This window comes from Gossypium raimondii, chromosome 5 (assembly GCF_025698545.1).
Source record: "Gossypium raimondii isolate GPD5lz chromosome 5, ASM2569854v1, whole genome shotgun sequence".
Taxonomy (NCBI): Eukaryota; Viridiplantae; Streptophyta; class Magnoliopsida; order Malvales; family Malvaceae; genus Gossypium; species Gossypium raimondii.
In genome coordinates, this window is record NC_068569.1 from 39322860 (window position 1) to 39328859 (window position 6000).

Sequence of the window (6000 nt, forward strand, 5' to 3'; positions counted from 1 at the left end):
AAGTACAGATATTGTTTCCAATTCAATAAGTAGCTTTTGCTTGTGCAAATCTAGAGATAGGATATTGATAATCATTCTGAGCAATTCTCTCAAAAATTCTAATAGCACTATTATAAGTACAATCCAGCATAGGGCTATTGGCTGATGCATCAGCAAGATTCCTCGTGTGTGAATTCAGCCCATTATAGAAAATTTCAATTTGTGTTTCCTGTTGAACGTCGTGCATAGGGCAACGTCAAAGCAAAGATATATAACGTTCCCATGTAGTGTGAAGATTCTCATCATCCAACTGATGATAAGCTGTAATATCATTTTGGAGACAAGCATTCATTATCGGTGGGTTAAAGAGCAAAACAAACTATATTACTAGTACATTCCAAGAAGTAATTGATCCAGTAAGTAGCCCAATGAACCAAGTTCGAGCTCTTCCCTGCAAGGAATAAGGAAATAATTGCATCTTCAAAGTGTTATTAGGAATGCCTTGTTGACTAAAAGAAACACAAATCAATAAAATGATTTAAGATGTTCTTGTGCATCTTCATGTAGCAGTCTAGCTTATTGCCCATTAGAATTTAACATTTGAAATATTACTGGCTTGAGTTCAAAATTCTCAGCTTGGATTGATGGCCTAACTACTCCCGGTTGTAAGTCATCCAAGATAGGTACTACAAAGTCTCGTATAGTCCTATTTTGTATTTAAGCGTCTTGCGACAACGGTGGGTCATTAGCATTTTGGTGCTGCACCTGGGGTATGGCTTCAGTGTTTCTTGGTAAAGCCATATTCCTTTGTTCTTGAAGTCTTCCCGGAATGGTTCTTTCAATTTCTGGATCAAAATCAACAATAAACTCTGAATTGCTTCTGGTAATCAAACACCTAAAATAAAATGTAAAAATAGCGACCAAAAGAAAACAAGTTAGTGGCAACTAAATATTATATAATAAAAAAACACAGTGTAAAAATAAAAATAAATATCAAACAAATGCCATCCCTAACAATGACACCAAAACTTGATCGGCTGTTTAACGTCACAGTAATAATGTGCAAGCGCGTACACTGTCGATGCAAGTATAATAGACAGATATGAGTCTGTCGGATATTTGATCCCACGAGGATGGTTGTTTTTTGTCTATAAATGTCAGTGCAATAAATAGATAGAAACGAGATAAATTATGAGAGTAGTTTTAGAAGCAATAACTTGAAAAAAATTAGATAAAATATGATAATGATAAACAATGATCCCCAATGTGTATATTCAATAGAATACTAAGTGCTCACAAGGTATAAAAGGATAGGTGATTGTCGATGCATTAAATTGCAATGAATATCTTACCAAGCTTAACTTCTATATTTAATCTAAGACTTAAACATGAACATTAACCACACCTACCGATGATGGCAACGGATCATTATTAAGAACAAGTGGATTAAATTCCTCTAATCCTTAAGCAACTTCCACTGTCATGCTTGTTTGCTTGAACTATCGCTACACTTTCCAGTGTTAGTGACCGCAATAACATTTCCATTCTAAAAACATTCAAACCCAAAGATTAAACAGTAGAAGCAAGATTGAATAAAATAACATTTAACCCAAAAATCATTTGTACTTTCGTACAAACATGAAATAGAAAATAATCACCATCGTTTAAAAAAGGAATATAAAAGAAACAAGTGGAGAATACTAGTCCTAGACAATCTCGACTTGAATCTCTCTATTCCCCCTTGTGTTGCACTCATGGCTCCTTATCAGGAGCTGGTTTGCATCCCTTTCACGTTGGTTCACCCGTAGGAGACTTAAGCCGCCATAGCCAAGTAGCTTCAAAAGATAGGTTCAAGAAAACAATACCCCTCCAAAAGCCTCCCTCTTTTTTTCTTTTCACGTGAAAATTTATATTCTTCCAAATAGCAAGGTGTCCTTTCATCAGAATCATGTTGCCTCTGTATGTACAAGTTGGTTATACTAGACTGGATAGCTTACACATTTTTGTTCTTATTTGGACAGCTGTCAGGTGCGGCAATAATTCTTGGCGCAATCTGGAAATACTCATACAGCGACATCGATACCAAAACATGAAAAAATTAAGGATAAATAGGCTAAGATCCACTGAGTTATAAAATGTAATTTACTGAACTAAAAATGCTAAAATATGTGCTAAAGATAACTAAATGGGGAGAAATTAACAAATAAGTAGGGAGAAAACATATGTTCTTTCTAGTACTATCACTGCTCCAGATGTGATTGTTGGTATATTTTATCTCTTTGATGTTACTGTGTACGTACTGATTGACCCTGAGTCAACTCATTCTTATATTTGCACTGCATTAGTAATCGAAAAGAAATTACCTGTTGAATATACTGATTATGATATTCAAGTTACTAATCCACTAGGTCAAAGTGTGATAGTTAACTTAGTTTGTCGTAATTGTCAACTAAAAGTTAAAGGTTATGAATTCCCTGTCGATTTGATGTTGTTACCCTTTCGAGAATTTGATGTTATTTTGCGTATGGATTGGCTATCGTTGCATGATGCTATAGTAAACTGTAGACAGAAATGGATTGATTTGAAATGTTAGGCAGGAAATATGATTTCAGTTGAGTTTGAGAGTCCGAAAGATGTTAGAATTATTTCAGTTTTTTTGCTCAAAGATTGATACGAAAAGGTAGTGAAACATTTCTTGCATATATTCTTGATAACAAAGATTCAGAATCGAAGCTAGATCAGTTGCCAGTCGTTAGTGAGTTTGTTGATGTATTTCCTAAAGAGTTGTCGGGTATACCTCCTAATCGTGAAGTTGAGTTTGTGATTGATTTGGTTCTTGGAATTGCACCGATATCAATATCACCATACCGTATGGCACCAGTTGAATTAAAAGAATTGAAAGCACAATTGCAAGAGTTATTAGATTAAGGGTTATTCGACCGAGCGTGTCTCCTTGGTGTGTATCTTTATTGTTTGTGAAAAATAAAGATGGCTCTTTGAGAATGTGTATAGGTTACAAACAGTTGCATAAAGTCATAATAAAAAATAAGTATCCTTTGACACGTATCGACAATTTGTTTGATCAATTGAAAGGTGCCACAGTGTTTTCAAAGATAGATCTTAGATATGGGTATTATCAATTGAAAGTTAAAGACTGTGATGTGTCAAAGACTACTTTTAGAACTCGTTGCAGTCATTATGAGTTAAAGACGACTCTTTGAGATTGTGTATAGATTACAGACAGTTGAATAAAGTCACAATAAAAAATAAGTATCATTTGCCACGTGTCGACGATTTGTTTGATCAATTGAAATGCGGCATAGTGTTCTCGAAGATAGATCTCAGATCCGGGTATTATCAATTGATGGTTAAAGACTGTGATGTGTCAAAGACTGCTTTCAGAACTCGTTACGGTCATTATGAGGTTTCTGGTAATGCCATTTGGTTTTACTAATGCCTCTGTTACTTTTATGGATTTAATGAATCAAGTTTTTGAACCTCATTTGGATAGATTTGTTGTTGTATTTATTGATGATATATTGATCTATTCCAAGATCGAATCCGAGCATGCTCAACATCTGAGAATCGTACTACAGACTTTGAGAGAAAAACAGTTGTACTCAAAATTTAGTAAATGTGAATTCTGGCTTCGCGAGGTTGGATTTTTGGGTCACATAGTATCAGCAGATGAGATTCGAGTTGATCCAAGTAAAGTTTCTACTGTGATGAATTGGGAAACATCGAAGAATGTTTCTTAGGTGCGAAGTTTTCTGGGTTTAGCAAGTTACTATCGATGTTTTGTTAAAAACTTTTTGATTATTGCTTCATCGATAACCAAATTGTTATAGAAAAATGTTGAGTTTGTTTGGTCCAATAAGTGCCAACAGAGTGTTGATTAGTTGAAGAACATGTTGACGGAACCTCTAGTGTTGACTCATCCTGAGTCTGAGGTAGCACATGTTACTTATAGTGATGCGTCTCTCAATGGTTTGGGTTGTGTGCTGATGTAGACAGGATAAGTAGTAGCTTATGCTTCTCGACAGTTAAAGCCGCATGAAAAGAATTATCCCACTCATGATCTTGAATTTGCCGTGATTGTATTCGCTTTGAAGATTTGGAGACATTATTTATACGGTGAGAAATGTCACGTGTTCAAAGATCACAAAAGTTTAAAGTATTTGATGACTAAAAAAGAATTGAATTTTAGATAGAAATGGTGGTTAGAGCTACTGAAAGATTACGATATGGTTATTGATTATCATCCAGGAAAGACTAATGTAGTTACAGATGCACTATGTCGAAAGTCATCATTGTTTGCACTACGAGTGTTGAAAACGCATTTAAATGACAGAGTTAAGAATGAAACCCCTGTTTCTACAAAAAAATTTGAGAATTGCAAGATGAAGATCCGAAGTTGATGTTCAAATGACAGATGGTTCAGAATAATTTGAGTTTGGAGTACAGTGTTGATGATAATGGTACATTGCGTTATCGCGTTATCGCGATAGAATTTGCGTTCCGAATAATCTAGATTTGAAACATGATATTCTTTCTGAAGCTCACAGCAGTACGTAATTTATTCATTCGGGTAGCACGAAGATGTATTGTGACTTGAAACAAATGTACTGGTGGTCGGGTATGAAACGAGAAATTTATGAATTCTTAGCTAAATGCTTGATTTGTCAACAAGTGAAAGCAGAACATCAGATACTATCGAGTTTACTACAACCTGTTATGATTCCTCAATGGAAGTGGGAGCGAGTCATGATGGATTTCGTATCTGGTTTACCTGTAACTTTGAGAAAGAAAGGTTCGATCTGGGTGATTCTTGACAATTGACTAAATTGACATATTTTATTCTAGTCAAAACAGATTTAACACTTGAGAGATTAGCGGAACTATATGTATCTGAGATTTTTTGATTACATGGAATTCTAACATTTATTATTTCATATCGCGATTCGAGATTTACATTGAGATTTTGGAGGAAACTTCACGGGGCTCCAGGCATTAAGCTTAATTTCAGCACAGTGTTTCATCTTCAGACTGACAGGTACAGAACGAGTGATTAAGATTTTAGAAGATATGTTGAGATGTTGTAGACTTGAATTTGAAGGTAACTGGGAAAAGTACCTTCCGTGAGCTGAATTTGCTTATAATAACAGTTATCAATCTAGTATAAAATGGTACCATTTGAAGCTCTTTACGGGAGAAAATGTAAAATACCGTTATATTGGTCACAGTTGAGTGAATCTAAAATGGTGGGAATTGATTTGACCTGAGAAATAGAAGACAAAGTTTGAATTATTTGGGATTGTTTGAAAGCTGCATTTGACCATCAGAAATCGTATGCAGATCTGAAAAAAATATAAAGAATTTGCGGTTGGCGATCGAGTATTATTGAAAGTTTCTCTGTGGAGGAAAGTGCTACGTTTTGACAAAGAAAGGAAAGCTGAGTCTGAGATTTAGAGGACCGTACGAGATAGTTGAAAGAATCGGCCCTGTAGCTTATAGATTAGCTTTGCCTTCTGAACTCAAGAAAATCCATAATGTGTTTCATGTTTCAATACTTAGATGGTACAGATCTGATCCTTCGCATGTGATTCCTCATAGTGAGATTGAACTACAGCTAGACTTGACGTATTCAGAAGAACTTGTAAGAATATTAGCTTAGGAAGTCAAAGAACTGCAGAATAAACGGGTACTATTAGTAAAAGTCTTATGGCATCGTCATGGTTCAAAAGAAGCTACCTGGGAAATTGAGGAATCAATGAAACTACAATATCCGAGTCTATTTTCTGGTAACAATTTCAAGGATGAAAGTTTCTAAGGGGGGAGAGTTGTAACAACTCGATTTTTAGTGGTGATGGAACAGTGGTTTCGGGACCACAAATTTTTTTCGTATCGACTCGTAAATATTATTTTTAGAATATTTATAGAATCATTAGAGTCATATTAAAATTTGGTTTAGAAATTTTAACGTTTAGATAGTTAATTAAAGAAAAAGAACTAAATTGTAGA